General features: G+C 42.7%; 1 pseudogene; it reads right to left on the minus strand.

The window, feature by feature from the left end:
- Positions 1-929: 929 nt before the first annotated feature.
- Positions 930-18,710, minus strand: LOC142593447 (transient receptor potential cation channel subfamily V member 6-like; annotated as a pseudogene).
- Between the last annotated feature and the right edge of the window lie 424 nt (positions 18,711-19,134).

A 19,134-nucleotide genomic window follows, 5' to 3' on the forward strand; every position in this document is an offset into this window, starting at 1 on the left:
GCAGGCCCTGCTCACCCAGAGTATTCAAAGACAAGCACATAAGCTAAGATTTTTGCACCCGTGCCTGAAAGGATGTTGAGGCTCAATGACAGTATGACTTACACAGTGATTAATGATATCTCTGGATATCACTAAAAGACAGCATAGAAGAGCAAACCTCATGTCCTACTAAAAAGCTAGTCTAATCCATCGCTTTTCAAATCTATATAGAAAAAATGGCACCTCCCTCAGAATTAACATTTTGTTGTGGCAGTCAAGATAATCATGCTCTTTGTATGAAGCTGTTCCACTTATGTGTTAGTGAAGGGGCTGCACTGAGCAAATGAGGAATCACTGTGTCTTCTGGAGCTTGCCGGTTTTGTAACTCGGACCTGTTCAAAGAGGAATTACTCCCCCTGGTGTTCTGCTACCTGAAACACAGAAGAGAAGGCTTAACTGGCCTCAAGAAGCTTGCAGCTTGTATGTCTTATCTCCCTTTTCTGGGTGATGAGAAAACTCTCTTCCTGAAATAGTCTCAGTTGAAACATGCAGATTCATGAAGACATACCAAGATTTTTTTCTAGTTTCTGCCATGACCTTTGTTCCTTGAACAGAGTAATGTGGTCTTAATGCTGTAAGAGCAGGTCACAAGTATGAGTACACTGGGTTGGCATCTTGGCATCTATGCCTCAACTAGTTTATAGACTTTGGTCAGTTATTTATACAAGCAATAATGCTGTTTGCTTCTGAAAACTAATCCCTTAAATTCAGGCCATGCTAAGTAAAGTTGGACTTTTTTCTAGTTTACAGTGGCACTAGAAATTATACATGCTGCTGGCTAAAACTAGAATTTTAGTTATATCTATGAAACTCTGTCATGCATTTTGGTAGCTCTACAAACTATACAAACCTACTACTGTTCATGCATTTGGACAGCTGTAACAGATTTATCATTTATAAACAGTTCTGTTGCTGAGAACAGACCCTAGTCCTCGTTGAACCATCTTGACTCTACAAGTGAACAGGAGATTAAAAATAAGAAAATCAGGTTCATTCAGAGGAGTCAGCTAGTTTGACAGATATGAATGAGAAGGCACTATCTATAATAAGCTATTTAAAAGTAGATTTATTAGTGCTGCTCTGTTAAAAAGGACAGTAATTATAATGTACCCTAATGTCTCTACTATAAGTTAAGTTGCAAAACTGTTGCTATTTTAACCTGCCATCTCTGCAGACTTATAACAAGAACAAACTAGCAACAACAATAATAACAATGATCATGATAAACAAATGTGGTTTTCCCCAATGAAGAGAACTACCGTAAAAATAGCAGTAGTCCAACAGCTGGGTTGCCTGTGATTTGTACTGAGAAGCAATGTGGTTTTTTGACAGGTGAAATATTATTGCAAACTGAAAGATCAGTCTGTCAAACCTACCAATTAGGAAACTAAATGTCAGCTTAGGGACATACTTAGGATGGTTAACTGCATGCACAAAGAACTTAGTGAGGATCTAATGTTTATTGTTAGGACTGCTAGACTGTTTTTATTCAAATTTAGGATGCTTTTTAGACCTCTCTAGGAAATAGTGCTAAGTTATTAAGCTAACACCGAGGATCTTAGGTTGAGTAGCTTCACACAAATACATATCATAAAATCAATGACCCATTCTTGAGACTTCTTTTATCCAGCCATAGTCAGAATACAGCACAATTGGCAAGCTGGTAAGTTCAGCTTTCAGTACCACAGACCTAGGTGTAGTCCATTTTGTATGGCTGTGAGATGATGCCTTCCCTTCAGAAAGGAATTTGCTATGCTTTTTGTGTGAGAGCAATAATATCTACCCTTAATCTTTGTTTGACAAGGTCAAGCAATGTGGGGTAATTTCCATGCCACTTTGGTGTCATCCTAAGACACTTAGGTAGGACATAGGAATTGTTTAAAGGAGTGCAATTCAGGAGTGGGAGTGAATGGAAAGGAATTGGATGATACTCAAGATAAAGCATGAAGAGGCATTTTCTAACAGTGATGGTTTATGGGCCTGTGACTATGCTGAGACATTTACTTAGGACCCCTATAAGATGCGTTCCTCACTTCATGATGTATGTTCCTCACTTTGTGATGAACTGTAGATAAAAATTCTCTACCTGAGGTATGGGAGTGGGACCTAGTATAATCTAAAAAGGTTCTTAAAACTCAGATTCTATCTTTTTCCTGGTTCTTGTCCAGCTTCAGATTTCAGAATTCTGCATTAGATCCCAACAATCCCATCCTCCATTATGTGATTTGTTTCACTGGGTCTGACTTCTTAGAACAGGGTAGTCCTTCCTGATGGGTTTATACATGTGAATTTACTGTGTTTTGTTATCTACTCTAATAGAACTTACATGAGATTCCATCTGTGCCCTAGACCATATTTCTGGATACAGATTCCAGAGCAAGGACAGAGACATCATGGAAGCTTCCTCTCCAGCGTGACAGTAGTAGCAACAATCTGCAGTAAATAAATATATAAATAAGTAAATTTGTGCAGGCATTGAGGGACATGGAAAGAGAGGAAACAGAGTATTTCCATAGTTGCCATGAGACCAATGTAGCAAAGATAAAATCCACACTTCTAATCACCTTTGAATTCATGAAACACTTACATGTACTTCTCATGTAGCCCTACCTTTGCTCATAAGAATTCAGTTCTTCCCTCCATAAGAAAACCCACAGCTCTTCTCAACTGTACATGCCTCACTTCTCAATGCCCCAACTGTGCACCTTCCAAGACTGGCAACTGTCCTTTCCAACACAGTCTTCAAAATTCACAACAGGGACATAACTGAACAGTTTTGTCACCTGTGCTCTCCAAAGCTCATCCTGCTCATGAGCCACTTCTCAGTGGGTGCCACCCATCATGGCAATGAACAAGTTGAGCATAAGGAGCAGTAACAGCAAAGGCTCAATAAGTGATGCCATACATGAAGGGTAGGTCCACTTCATAGTTGGCAAGTCCATCAATGATGCTGAGGAAGAGCTCAAAGGTGCTAAAAGTGCCATGGGATAGCTGTGGAAGTGGCCCAACTCATCGGGATCTTGGGTCTGGAAGATGATGTAAAAAGCTAACAGAGAAAGAGAGGAGGAAAAAGAAGAAGAAAAGGGAAAAAAACCAAGACTCTTACGGACTTGGCCAGAATAATCTGATTATCTCTGTAAACTAAAGCATCAAATTTTAGCCCAAACAATAGGACAAGACAGACACATCTCCTGTGTATGTCTATGTCTAAGTTTATTTACTTACAGCTACTTCAGTTAGGTCTTCTTATGGTCTTCAAGGCTCCTGACTTCAGCGTCCTGTTTTATAAGATGGGCCAATATTCTGTCCTCACCTGGAAAATGAAAGAAATATAATGGCTACATTATGCAGCCATTGTATCGCAAGACAAATACAATGCTTGGCTATGCTATATTCAATCATAGGCTTTGGGAAGTTCTAGGGAACACATCAATAACAACAGTAAATCCATATTGTTTCTGAAGAAGAGCGAGAATAACGTAGATTCTTTCTTACTACGGTATTGAAATTTTTCAGAATCTGGATCAAATACCAGCAGTCTTATTCTCTTCCTCTGAATTCTTATCCTTAATTTAGGTTCTCTAAATAAGCCCTCCCTTTACGGACCCAAGTCTGCACATATCTCCAAATATCATCTGCAGATTAGAAAAAGTACTAGCAGTAAGACCAAGGCTTCTCACAACGAACCATGAGCATATTGCCATGGAAATTAAGGCAGAAGAGGGAACACCGATCATCTGGTCTGATCTCCTTTACCCTCCAGGATATTACATTTCACCTCTTTACTCACTGTTGAGTTTAACTTACACTTGCAGAAAGGTATCTAATATTGATTATTCAGGAATAATGAATCTACCAGATACCTTGGACTGGTTTTCCCCATGGCTACTCAGTCTTACTGTTATGGTAAGTTTTAATTGCAGTTTGCCTGGCACTTTTTGTGCACTACCCAATTAGGATAAAGAGCTATTTGCAATCTGGTATTTCTGCATTTTTGACCATCATCATATCACATATTCACCTCTATACTCTAAAAAATTGAAATACTTAAATGTGTCACTGTCACACGTCTCATTTGGCCCTCACATCATTGTTATGGTTCTTGTTTTCATCACATTTTTGAGCATCCTTTTTAAGAGGAGAATATCAGGAACAGACAAAATCAGTCTCACTAATACCATACATGGACAGAAGATCAGCCTCTCACACTGACTCTATTCGCTGTTTATTCATGCACAGACCACAGTAAGCCTTTCACAATTGAGTTCTTTGTCTGCTAGAACACCCAGATCCTTCTGACATAAATGTTTTTAGGAAATTCATTCTATGTAGAAAGAACATGCACTCTTTTCTTCCCAGCCGTCAAGGACTAGCCTTAGATGAGAGTTTTCAAAAAATGGATCTGTATATCAGTATTTTACAATGCTAAGCAGTCTTTCATCAGTATTATCAATTTATTCTGCAAAATAATAGACCATGAAATGGTCCATAGGTCAAATTTGGACCACATAAGGTCCATTTTATCAGAGCTTTGCTAACCAAGTCTCAAACCAAACAGTCACAAGAACCACCTGAATTAAGGAAAATATATCAGTGTCTGCCACTTCTTCCCTAGATACAGTTTTCCTTTGCTTGTTCAGGACCTCTGTGTCAGAAGAATCAGGCATCTAGCTAGTCCTGAGTCGTAAGCCTTCTTAAGCACAGCAAGGACTGAACCTGTGGCTTCAGTTTTCTGACACTCCAAGAGCAGAAGAATCCCAAATCCTGGGCCATACTGCTAATGCTTTTTTTTTTTCTATTACAATTAAGGATTTACAAAGATAAAATGTCTAAACAAGGAAAGTGATCCAGAATTTTTGTCTCCATCACCTAAAAATATATAACTGGCCTTATCACAAGTAGGCCTTACCACCTGTCAAATATTTGTTCATGACTACTGTTTTGTATTCTATCATTTTTTTCCATGCTTGCTCTGGTTTGTTAGGTGTATTTAGAGAGTACATATCAGATCAGGTCCCTTACAAGATGTAGTCAGAGCAAAGTTAGACTTGAGATAAACTCTAAGTCACATATGTGTGATCTGATGGGTAAGCGTAGCAGCAGTTTCCTAGGATCTAAAATAACTCAGTCAACAAGATCTTAAACAAATACATCCTCTTACCTAAATGGATCAGGTGGGGGAAGTACGGATCACAGGCTTGGACATTTAGGTGTTAAAATATTTTAGTGGATCTAGATGCTCATGCTGTAAAATTATCCTGTAATTCATTATATAATTCTAACGATACTGTGCTGTTGGGGTTCCACAGGACTGCAGTGTATGTGTTCTATCATAGCAACTCAATGTTTTGTCCACACATCGCTTGGGGTCTGTGATCCCATTCACATGGGAACTTACCATGTGAATTACCTAGTCTTTTAATCTGATGATATAAATAAAAAACAATCTGCACCCCTTCCAGTCCTCTTTTCAAATTGATCCATCATAGTCAAGATCCCACAACAGTGAACTACTCTTAAGTTCTTAAGTAAAGGTATCCTTAATGTCCTAGTTATCAGTCTACCCTGCTTTTTCACTTTTTGGCATACCAAGTCGAATCAAAGGTCCATGCTTGGATCTCCTCTTCCTTGTTTGATCATCTGGTCCTCTGTCTTGTTTGATCATCTGGTTAGATAGCAGCATAGGCAAAACAAAGTATAGATTTATCCCTAACCCCATGAATGTGAACTGGAGAACTGACTTAATTTTCTTCAGGTTTGTAGTGTACCAGTGAATACCATACTGAATATATTTTGCTCTGAGGATGAAATGTACCATCCAAATAATCCAGTGGGAGGACTCTAATATGCTGACAGGAGACTGGCTTGATGCTCTAAATCAACATGTTGAAGTGTCTGTAAGAGAGGTGGCTATAAAATAAGACTGTTTCCTGCTCCATCAAATTGTTGTTCTATTTATGCCCTAAATCATAAACATCAATAGCCATATTATAGCAGTATCACAGTCAGCATTTTTATTTATGCAAATGCAGAACTTTTAAAATACTATTTTTAGAGTGTTTTCCCCAGTAAAGGGGAAAAGGCATGCTTTTCCAAAAGTGTCACCTTTTAGTGTTACCTATGGGCAAGAAGATAAACCATTCCACCAATACCCAGACATGCCAGTAGACTGATACTCTATTCCAACTTAGTGGCTATCTCTGCCATGCTGACAATTGAAAGTGATTGCCTTTAGCTTGTGCCATTTGAAGAAACTTACTTCTCCCTTACTGATAATGTTCCCTCTCTAATTCTACCACTATTGTTCCCAATTCAAGAACTAGCTCTGTTGCCTCAATTTGAAGCACCAGATCATAGAATCATAGAGTCATAGAATCATAGAATCATAGACTCATAGAATCATAGAATGGTGTGGGTTGGAAGGGACCTTTAAAGATCATCTAATCCAGCCCCCCTGACATGAGCGGGGACATCTTTCACTAGATCAGGTTGCTCAAAGCCCTGTCCAACCTGACTTTGAACGCTTCCAGGGGTGGGACATCCACAACTTCTCTGGGCAACCTGTTCCAGTGTCTCACCACCCTCATCATAAAAAAAATTTTCTTTATATCTATTCTAAAGCTACCCTGTCTCAGTTTAAAACCATTGCCCCTAGTCCTGTCACTACAGGCCTTGGAAAAAAGTATCTCTCTATCTTTCTTATAAGCCCCCTTGTACATTGAAAGGCCGCAAGAAAGTCTCCCCAGAGGCTTCTCTTCTCCAGGCTGAACAACCACCACTCTCTCAGCCTTTCTTCATAGGAGAAGTGTTCCAGCCCTCTGATCATTTTTGTGGCACTCCTCTGGACCCACTCTAACAGGTCTATGTCTCTCTTGTACTGGGAACTCCAGAGCTGGATGCAGTACTCCAGGTGGGGTCTCACCAGAGCGGAGTAGAAGGGCAGAATCACCTCCCTCAATCTGCTTGCCATGCTTCTTTTTATGCAGCCTGGGACACCGTTGGCTGTCTGGGCTGCAAGTGCACATGGCCAGCCGAGAAATTTTTCCTCCACCAGTATCCCCAAGTCCTTCTCCACAGAGCTGCTCCAAGCCACTCATCCACCAGTCTGTACTGATCCTGGTGATTGCCCCAACCCAGGTGCAGGACCTTGCACTTGGCCTTGTTGAACTTTATGGTGTTCACATGGGCCCACTCCTCAAATCTGTCCAGGCCCCTCTGGATGGCATCCCTCCCCTCAAGCATATCAACTGCACCTCTCAGCTTGGTGTCATCCACAAACTTGAGGTGGATGCATTCAATCCCACTATCAATGACACAGTGATGAAGGTATTAAATAGCATTGGTCACAATATAGACCCCTAAGGGACACCACTCATTACTAGTTTCCATTTGGACATTGCACCATTGACTGTAACTCTTTAGGCACAGTCATCCAGCCAATTCCTTATCCATCTAACAGTCCATCCATCAAACCCGTATCTCTCCAATTTAGCAGCAAGACTGTTGTGGGTGACCATATCAAAGGCCTTACAGAAGTCCAGGTAGATGATATCATAGCTCTTCCTTTGCCCACTGATGCAGTCAGTCCATTGTAGAAGGCCACTAGATTAGTCAGGCAAAACTTACACTTGGTGAAGCCATGTTGGCTGTATCTAATCACCTCCCTGTCTTCCATATGTTTCAACATATCTTCCAGGAGGATCTGTTCCATGATGTTATCAGGCAAAGAGGTAGGTCTGACTACTTTGTAGTTCCCAGGGTCCTCCTTTTTACTGTTTTTAAAAATGGGGGTGACGTTTCCCTTTTTCCAGTCACTGGGGACTTCACCTGACTGCCATGACTTTTAAAATATGATGGAAAGTGGCTTGGCAACTACATCAGCCAATTCTCTCAGGACTCTGGGACGCATCTCGTTGGGTCCCATGGATTTATGTATGTTCAGGTTCCTTAGGTGGTCTTTACCCTGATTTTCATTTACAGTGGGTGGGACTTCATTCCCATAGTGCCTGCGTTGAGGTTCAGGGGCTTGGGAGATGTGGGGAGATTGCCATTGAAAACTGAGGCAAAAAAATTGTTTAATACCTCAGCCTTCTCCATGTTGTTTTTCACCAGTTCTCCTGTCTTATTTATTGGGTGGTGGGAGGTGTATATTTTCTTTGATGTTCCTTTTCTGGGCCAATGTACCTGTAGAAGCCCTTATTATTATTCTTTCCATCTGTTGCCAGATTCAGCTCCAGCTGTGCCTTAGTTTTCCTGGTCCCATCCCTACACATTCAGGTAGCATCCTTATATTCTTCCCAGGATACATGTTCCTGGTTCCACTGCCTGTGCATTTCCTTCTTACACTATAGTTTGACTAGGAGGTCCTTAATGAGCTATGCTGATCTCCTGACCTTCTTGCCTGATTTCTTACACATGGGAATCCAGAGCTCTTGCATTCTAAGAAAAACGCCCTTAAAGAGCTGCCAGCTCTGTTCAGCTCCTTTAACCCTGAGGGCAGTTTCCCAGGGGGTTCCATCCATTAATTCCTTAAACAACTGAAGGTTTGCTCTCCTAAAGTTCAGCGTCCTGACTCTAGTCTTTACTTGGCCTATATCTCTCAAGACTGTGAATTCCAACAGGAATGCATCCTGCTAGTCTCCTATGCATTGTTTATGTGACATCCTGTGGACTGAACACATTTATCCATTCTTGCCATCTTATTATCCAGTTTTTCCCTTAGAATGACTTCCTAATTAAAGGAAAAATATTCCTTAAATATTTTCAGGTTTTCAGGTAGCAATCTTGGAATCTGTGGCCACTCTGCCAAAAGGCTTGAGCTACAGTCCTAGCCTATGCTTATGTATGGAATAATTCCAAAACTGCTAGACTGTGTAGATCTCCTTGACACATGTATTAGTTTTTCTCTCACAGTCAAAAGACTTTAACTTACCTTCCTAGATCATGATGGTAAAGGGTCCAAACATCTGGAAGCCATGTGCGAAGTACATGACATTGCACCATCCTAGCATCAGGACAAAGGACATTGGGCACCACCTCAGCTGGTGAGATGCATCACCATGGTTACCAGAATCATGCAATCATATGTGACGTTGCAAAGGAAGAAGAGGCAAAAATACAGAGTTAGAATCACACCTTCTCCTACATCCTTGCTCCATCAGGTACCTTCCATTTGTTAATGTTCCTTGACAGCATCCCTCCTCCGTCTATAAAATGGAGATGTTGTTACATACATCCAGGAAACAAAATCTTTCTGGAATCTGGACGAGTGGGACCTTACATGATGATGTGGAAAGGCCCTCCCAAGATGGTTTGTCCGAAGTATTTGGTTGCTCCAACTCTGAAGATATTTCTAATATAAGAAGTATACACTGTTTAGATTTGTATTCAGTCAAATTGCAAACTCAGGAAATATTATAAACGTAAACTCTTCTCACTTACCTCCAAGATCAATATTATTATAACCTCTGTTACTGTGACCAGTTCCTCCACCAACCAGAGGTTATCCTCAGGAGTCAGTTTCCTGAAAGAGATCTCACTACGTTAGAAACTGACCAAGATATGACTGTAAGGCTCCATTTAAGCAGGCACAGTGGTGACCAACACAAACGAATCCTCCTCATGGTATAGCTTCTGTCATAATTCTCAGTGTTATGAATCTCTGCAGCCGCAAGAACTGAATATGACTTAGTGTAAAGAAAACTGATTTAGGTCTCAGCTGCTAACAAAAGATGGCTACCTGATCATCTCAGAGTCAGGTTCACAGCTGTAGACAACCTAGTTGAGGGTGGTTTTCAGCGGTTCTGGGCATTTGAAGTGCCAAAGACTTCACCTGGAATTGTGGATGCTTATTCCACCCAATATGGCCATGGATACTACATATTGTCCATTGAACTGGGGCACTAAAAATCACAAGCAGTTTTCAAAGCGCTAGCTTCTTCTCTTGCATGACTCTGTCTCCTCATCCGTAAAATGGAAATAAATCATTGGTTTCTGAAAGGTATTGATAGGCAGAGCTCTCCATTGACATCTTTACATACCTTTCACACAAAAGAGCAAGAAGAGAATGAGGGAAGAGCTTTTGAATAAAAAAGGCAGGCTAATACGGAATCACATAATAGCCACTTGTTTAGCTAGTCCACATAGTGGGGACCTGTCCCTTGACTACATCATGCAGCTTAAATGTCCCAGAACTGGAATTAGCCAGCTTTAGAACGCCTTAAAGTTTTGGACAGTGTTGGATGATTTAAAGTGTGCTTCTCAGGAGGAAGTGCTACTTCTTCCTTTGTAGTAACACACTATGACTATGAGAAATATTGCTTAGACAGGAACACGCAATGCCCATAACTGTGGCTCCTGAATAGTGGGCAGTCTATTGCAGTGTCATGCTGACTTTCAGTGCATGCCATAAGAGCTTATTCAGGAATTCCTAATATGCTTCTAGGATGTATTGAAGCCTATGCTGCCTTGTGATTGTGACCCAGGAAAGCTAGAGTGAAGCTGTTGAGTCACTCCATTATGTCTGCAGGGCAGCAGTCTTTTGCAGTCATTCCCAACCCTGGTGGCTGACACTAAGGACTCCCTATGTAGGCTTACGGGATATGAAGGGGACATGAGGAATCAGATACGTGCAGCAGTTTCTGCATGTATTGTCTCTTTGATCTGTTTTGGTGTTGTCTTGAAGTTTCAGAGGTCAGTAAATGCAGCACATGGTGAAGAAGGTCATGTAGAGCATGTAGAACACAGCTAGGATACAGAAATACCTACATCCATATTTATTCCACTTCAGACAGGTCACAGTTGTAGGATATTTCCTTCTGAGGGGAACAGAGGGTCCAATATGCTGGGTGGACCCTCCTCATAGGGAAGTCTGCTGCCTCCCAGGAGCCCGGGTCAGAGATATCACTAGGAGAATTCCCAGCCTGGTACGGCCCCCGGACTACTGCCCATTACTGTTCTTCCACGTGGGTGGTGACAAAGTTGCAGTGCATAGCCCAGGGGTGATTAAAAGAGACTTCAGGGCCTTGGGACGGTTAGTGAGGGAATCTGGGGCACAGGTTGTTTTTTCTTTCCTCCTTGCAGTTGCGGGAAGTGACATTGGAAGGAACAGGCAGACCCAATTTATTAATACATGGCTCCGTGGCTGGTGCCACTGTCGCAACTTTGTGTTTTTTGACAATGGGATGGTCTACATGGCACCAGGCTTGCCGGCGTCAAACGGGAGCCACCTTTCCAAAAGGGGAAAGAGGGTCTTTGCTCAGGAGCTTGCGGGGCTCATTGACGGGGCTTTAAACTAGATGTGAAGGGGGAGGGGGAACATACCAGGCTTGCCTGTGACAACCTGTGGGATGGTACACAATGGTTAGAGGGACGAGGTGCTACTACGAGCCCTCAACCTGTTGCCAAGAGAAGTGCTGGGTGCTGGGGACGCTGCAGCACAGTCGAAGTCTTGCGGAGATGAGCTGGGGGCTCCTGAGGTAGTAGGAGCTAACAAGGAAACCTCCATGAAACACCTCAAGGGAAACAAGGGATGTTCCACTAAGAAGGTGACATGGCCAACAGCCCAGATGAAATGCCTCTACACAAATGCACACAGCATGGGGAACAAACAGGAGGAGTTGGAAGCTACTATGCTACTAGAAAGCTATGACCTGATTGCCATAACTGAAACTTGGTGGGACGAATCCCATGACTGGAATGTGGCTATTGATGGCTACAGGCTGTTCAGAAGAGACAGGCAAGGAAGGAGGGGTGGAGGCGTTGCCCTCTACATAAAGAAATCGATACAGTGTGAAGAGCTGTCCCTGAAGAATAACCACAAGCAGGTGGAAAGCTTATGGGTAAGAATCAGAGACAGAGGCAACAAAGGGAACCGTGTGGCTGGTGTCTACTACAGGCCCCCTGACCAAGGGGAGCCTACTGACAAAGCCTTCTTCCTCCAGCTCCAGGAGGCTTCGCGCTTGCAGACCCTCATCCTACTGAGGGACTTCAACCATCCCGACATTTGCTGGAAAAGCAACACGGCAAGCTGTAGGCAATCCAGGAGATTCCTAGAATGCATTGAGGATAACTTCCTAAACCAGGTAATAGACACCCCTACCTGAGGGGATGCAATACTGGACCTGATGGTCACCAATGCACGTGAGCTTATTGGTGATGTCGAGACTGGAGGCGGCCTGGGCTGCAGTGATCATGCATTGGTGGAGCACACACTGGTGAGGGACATGGGAAAAGCAAGAAGTATAGTCAGGACCCTAAATTTTAGAAAAGCAAACTTCCAGCTCTTCAAGGAGTTAGTCAGAAGGACACCCTGGGAAATGGTCCTCAGGGACAGGGGAACAGAACAGAGCTGGCAGATCTTTAAGGACACCTTCCATAGAGCGCAAGAGCTCTCAGTCCTCAGGTGCAAGAAATCAGGCAAGGAAGGGAAGAGACCAGCATGGCTGAGTCGAGACCTGCTGGCCAAACTAAAGAGTAAGAGGGAACTGCACAGGCAGTGGAAGCAGGGACAGGTGTCCTGGGAAGAGTACAGCGACACTGCCCGGTTGTGTAGGGAGGGGGTCAGGAAGGCCAAGGTGCAGCTGGATCTGAATTTGGCAAGGGATGTAAAGAATAACAAGAAGGGCTTCTACAGGTATGTCAACCAGAAAAGGTTGACATACTAAAGACATACGCTAAAGAAAGCGTACCCCCCCCCGCCCCCCCCGATGACCAAGAATGGCAACCTAGTATCAACAGACGAGGAGAAGGCTGAGGTACTCAACAGCTTCTTTGCCTCAGTCTTCACTGGCAACCTCTCTCCTCATCCCTCCCAAGTCGATGGACAAGATGGGGACCAGGGGGGTAAAGCCCCTCCCACTGTAAGGGAAGATCAGGTTTGAGACCACCTGACAAACCTGAATGTACACAAGTCTATGGGACCTGATGAGATGCATCCCAGAGTCCTGAGGGAATTGGCTGATGTGGTTGCCAAGCCACTCTCCATGATATTTGAAAAGTCATGGCAGTCAGGTGAAGTCCCTCGTGACTGGAAGAAGGGAAACGTTGTGCCCTTTTTTAAAAAGGGAAGAAAGGAGGACCCTGGGAACTACCGACCTGTCAGCCTCACCTCTGTGCCTGGGAAGATCATGGAACAGATCCTCCTAGAAGCTATGCTAAAGCACATGGAGGACAGGGAGATGATTCAAGACAGCCAGCACAGATTCACCCAAGGGCAAGTCCTGCCTGACCAACCTAGTGGCTTTCTATGAAGCAGTGACTGCATCAGTGGACAAAGGAATAGCAACAGGTGTCACCTATTTGGACTTCTGTAAAGCGTTCGACACAGTCCCCCACAACATAAGGAAGGCTAAATTGCGGAGATATGGATTTGATGGGTGGACTGTTCGGTGGATAAGGAATTGGCTGGATGGTTGCATCCAGAGGGTAGTGGTCAATGGCTTGATGTCCAAATGCAGACCGTTGACAAGTGGTGTCCTTCCAGGGTCTGTACTGGGACCGGTGCTGTTTAGTGTCTTCATCAATGACCTAGACAGTGGGACTGAGTGCACCCTCAGCAAGTTTGCAGGCGACACCAAGCTGAGTGGTGCGTTTGACACACCAGAAGGACGAGATGTCATCCAAAGGGACCTGGACAAGCTGGAGAGGTGGGCCTGTGTGAACCTCATGAGGTTCAACAAGGCCAAGTGCAAGCTCCTGCACCTTGGACAGGGCAACCCCCGGTACCAATACAGGCTGGGGGATGAAGGGATTAAGAGCAGCCCTGTGGAGAAGGACTTTGGGGTGCTGGTGGATGAAAAGCTGGACATGAACCAACAATGTGCGCTTTGCAGCCCAGAAAGCCAACTGAATCCTGGGCTGCACCAAAAGAAGCGTGGCGAGCAGGTCGAGGGAGGTGATTTCTGCCCCTCTACTCTGCTCTGGTGAGACCTCACCTGGAGTACTGCGTCCAGCTCTGGAGCCCTCAGCACAAGAAGGACATGGACCTGTTGGAACAGGTCCCGAAGAGGGCCACAAAAATGATCCGAGGGCTGGAGCACCTCTCCTACGAGGACAGGCTGAGAGAGTTGGGGTTGTTCAGCCTGGAGAAGAGAAGGCTGCCAGGGAGACCTTATTGTGGCCTTCCAGTACTTAAAGGGGGCCTATAGGAAGGATGAGGACAATCTTTTTAGCAAGGCCTGTTGTGACAGGACAAATAATAATGGATTTAAACTAAAGAAGAATAGATTTAGACTGGCTATAAGGAAGAAGTTTTTTACAATGAGGGTGGTGAAGCACTGGAACAGGTTGCCCAGAGAGGTAGTGGAGGCCCCATCCCTGGAAACATTCAAGGTCAGGTTGGATGGGGCTCTGAGCAACCTGATGTAGTCAGAGCTGTCCCTGCTCACTGGAGGGGGGTTGGGCTAGGTGATCTCTAAAGGTCCCTTCCAACCCAAAGCATTCTATGATTCTCTGAAACTCACCAGCTCAGTAACAGGAGTAAGATCAAGGATCATCCAGGCCTCAGAAAAGAAACGAGACTAAATTTATATTTACATTCTTGGACATTCAGACCAAATTCCTCTGAGGTTATGCCAGTCATGATCTTCCACTGTAACAGCTGCACTCCTGGCTTTCAACATATGGACAATTCTAATACTTTGGGATATTTAGGAAGTGTGCAAAACTTTATCACTGAAAGAAGGAGTTAGAGATCACATAATATACTTCTGTTTTGCTTGAGGAGATGATAAGTTCCAAGAGATCCCATGAGTCAATCTCAGTGAGGTCATACAAGGTGGAGGTCAAAGGGCCAAAATTTCACTGGACATGTTTTGTTTTCTGCATGAGGTGGTGACATCTAATTAGCGAGATGGGAACAGCTGAAATAATAAAAACATTTACTCAGAACAATCTCCTTTATAGTCTCCCCAGATTTCCCAACTGCCTTGCTCTCCTGCAAAGGGAGAATGGACTTGTCAGTGTCTGGTGTTACCAGGTTCTCAAGCTAAGTAAGCTGATCGTGGTCACTAATAGGGTGGAAAGCCTTCCAAAAATCCCCACGTATTACAAGCATTACCAGTTTAACAGAGGTCCTCTTTTCCCCCAGCCAGGACTGACCCAAGTCCTTGCTGAAATGTTAGATGATTAGTAATAGATGTTTCATCTCTTCAGTCACTACTGAGCAGAGTGGGGCTCTGATACACTGTATGATAACTTGTTGATGATGATGCAGGAGTTGAGAAGTTCTCTCCGAATCAGCACAGGTCTAGTTTTATCACATTTTACCTTGGGCAGCTGCATTTCTGCTTCTAAATGGTCCCATACACAGATAATCCATCAACTCCTTCAGTTCAGGAGGTGATACGGTGACAACAGTTCTAGGTAATGTGAATGCTATTAACATACTCACTATTGTGTTTCCTTTTGTCCATGCTAGCTTGAATAGAGTGAGTCTCTTCTTGTTAGGAATCTGGGCTTCCTGTCCCATGTTATTCCTTTCATAAGAGAGGACAAGATTGTACATCTGTCAGGTGAAGCTCTTGTTGGGTTGAAGAACCAGGATATGAAGAACAGTGTTGAGGTCACACAGAAAATGAGATCTTCTGTGAAACAATAAGATTAAAAACCCCTCATCTCCTAGCTATGACAGACTCTTAGGTAGTCCCTACTCAGTTTCAGTAAGAGAAAGCAATTTGTTAGCACACTGCACCCCCTCAGTGTGCTACAGACACATCCACTTCAAAACCTAAGGATAGCAGCTGCCAAGTAGAGGCCTTCAATATATAAAAAAATCATCAAAAAGATATTTTGCTTCTGACCTGAAGTGCATATGATAGGTTATCAGTACAAGATCCTCTTTCCTTTCTGATTTAGGAATAGTCAGTTTGGAACTGAGCATTTCTCTGTCTAGGTAGCTCTAGGACTACAATGTCTCCAGAGTAGATTGTTTTCTCCCCCTGGGTTTCAGTTGGTATTGTTTATATCTTTGAAATTTCAGTCTTGGGCATAACTTTTCGTATGCACATACCTACAGTGTTTTGCCTTGCAAAGCACAGACTTTGCTGAGCTGAAACTAATATTAAAGTGTTTCTTTCACAAAGAACATCAACAGAACTTAAGACTTCTGTAAATTGGAGAGATCAGCTGTCTATTGTTGACTTACAGATTGTCTTCAGAAACATTGACATGGATCTTATTCTTATGGAAGGGCCATATACTATGTATGGATTCATGACCATCCCTCTTCACTGCTTTTCACTTGACTGAACTTCAGCACTCTTAAAGTGAGGCAAGAACAGTGAGAAACAGTTTGGGAAAATGGAATACACTGTTTGATAGCACATTATTTAAGCAAAACTGAAAGAGGTTATTGAACAGTTCTTACCCAAGGAGCCTTGTGCTCTGATATCAGCTCCATTTTCAATGAGTAAACATACAATTTCCTCACTCCCAGCACAGGCAGCAAAAGATAAAATATGGTCCCCTGAAGAGCAGTTAAAAGAAATGCAGGAAATAACATGGAAGTTAAACAAAACTAATGAAAAACTAATAATAAAATAAAAATAATAAAATAAAAACTAATAATAAAACTATTCACTGTCAGCATTTCTCATTAAAGTGTTTTAGGGCCTTGTTTATTCCGCTTATGCTCCTACTCATATTTTCACACCTCTGTAATAGCTTCTATGTGAGTATCTCAAGCACTTGGAAGTGTTACTTCACCAAATTTTACATCAGTCTTTGTTTATGGCTCTGAAATAGTTCATGATATTTTGCAGATGGAGAAACTGAGGCACAGAGAAATGAAAAACCTTGTTCAGACACGGGCGAATGACCATAGTTATATTTCCCACATAAATCACTATAGATGCTACTTTTTTTCAGTCTTTTTCTGGAATAGAAGGATGCAATTCTCACACAATGCACAGAATTGCTATGAAATCATTCTAAAAAAGTGACATCCCTCCCCAAAAATTCACAGAGTTAAAGGTAATGTTCACCCTGAAATTTAGGCAAAACAACAGAAACAATGCTGCTGCTCCTGAGGGCTACATGAATGTACTAGAGCCTCAGATGCATTCTCCTCTCCTTGAGGGTGTTTGATCAGGGAGGAAGCTCCTGAGGAGGAGCTTACATTGCTTCCTCTGGCATGTCTCTGTTTAGCAAAATCTGTGAGAATGAGCTTCAGATAGGAAAAGCATAATCTTCTGAATCCATACTGCTTCTTGCAGCACTGAAACATTTCTGCAGAGGCTATCACAAAGTGATCTTGCTCAATTATCAATCCAGACCAATCAAATGGGAATGAGAAATGGGGAAAAAAGGTTGAGAATGGGATATATTCCAAGGAAAAAGCTTTTGGTTTTTTAGGTCAGCATATATATACAGTTTAGGTACATAGGTTTTTTAAATCAGCATAGGTACACAGTTTACTTCTTGGACTGAAAACAGAGTATCCAGAGGTGTTAAGCAACTGAGTCAGGGGACAATAAAATAGAACATCCTTGCGTAGGTCATTTTCACTGGCTGTTTTGGATCCTGAATGAATCCCTAACATGGATCTGGACCATTACTGGACCATTTTGGACCATTTGGATGTGCTGACACTGTCCTTTCAGCTCAACATTTTTACCTGCTTACAGCTCAGATGTCATTACTTCATTAACAAGCTCCGAGGCTGCCTCGATCAGAGCCTGAGCAGCATCCACATTGCCATACAATGCAGCCACATGAAGGGCTGTCTCTCCCACTGCACCTAGAGAGACAATAATAAATTAACCGTCTCAGTGCTGAATCCCTACCATTCAGCTGTTTCCACTCCCCCCGGCAAGTTTATTCTCTGCTACAGCTACAGCCCTGTGCCCGTTATCCAAATGTGCAGACCCCAGATGTTTTGTTCTCAAAAGTATTTCAGCCAAAGCTAGTACAAGAAGGGGCACTACCTCTCTGATGGGTACCACAGGCTTTACAAGCAAGAAGTTTCTGAATGGCTTGCACATCATTAGCCTTCAAGGCCTGGAGCAAGGGAGATTCCCAGATCCTGGAACAATAAAAATTGTCCATTCATAGTCCTAAAATAAATAAAGTGGCTATAGGAAATAAGTTTTGCTGCAGCAGCAGAACAGTGTTGAAGTTTTTGTTCTCAAGATAAGTTCTGAGAACTGTCAAGACACATACATGAATGAACCACCTTTTAAAGTACAGACATTTTGCATAACCAGAAGATCTATAATTCAGCTTTTAAATGACTAGAGAGCTGATGAAAATGTCACAAAGGAAATATAATTCTGACTCAGGTGGTAATTTAGCATTCCAGGGTAATTGCACATTGTCTGTACTTGACTAGACTTTGTACAAGGTGTCAAATTACCTTCCAATCTTACACTGCCAGGCCTCAGCATTTTCTAGCAGGTGACATCTCAGATCCATGCAGAAATTGCACATATTTCCTGCATTATTTCTGGATTTCTGTTCCCATTTCAAGTTCATCAGCCAGTCTCAAGTAGGCTGGATCATTGATTCTTGTCATAATACAAAATTCAGTAACTGAATAATTTCTTTCTGACAGATGGAAATACACTAGCAGAACACAAAACTGTCTCTTTGACTCACAGCCCCCTGCTCTAACCAGGAAACTCGGGTAGAAAAAGAATCCTAATTAAATATTCAAACCTTTCATCTTGCTCCATCCCAGCATGGGAGCTTCAGCTGAATACAATACATAATGACTCCTCTGGAAAGTTTGAAAATAAAGATGTCATTGTTAACAGAAATAAATATTTTTTAAGAAAAATAAAGGTTGGCTGCATGCCCATTGTAATTATCTCTGATGCTGAGGGCCACAGGGGTTCTGTCTGTATGTACCTAGCCAGCTTAATCTGCCAAAATGAAAAAAAAAAAAAAAAGGAAGAAGCTTCTTTTTCATTAGCTTGTTAACTTAAAGTAAAATAAGGTGATACCCTAAGGAAATGTACTAACAACATGCAGCATCATGTTTTTCATAAGGAGAGAATGAAAACCACTCCGCCTGCTTTTAATGGAGCGGGCTGTGCTTAAGAAAATGAGAAGTCAAGCCTGAAGGTACTGACAAACCTGCTGAAAGGGCAAGACTGG

This window comes from Pelecanus crispus, chromosome 1, assembly GCF_030463565.1.
Source record: "Pelecanus crispus isolate bPelCri1 chromosome 1, bPelCri1.pri, whole genome shotgun sequence".
In the NCBI taxonomy this organism is placed as follows: Eukaryota; Metazoa; Chordata; class Aves; order Pelecaniformes; family Pelecanidae; genus Pelecanus; species Pelecanus crispus.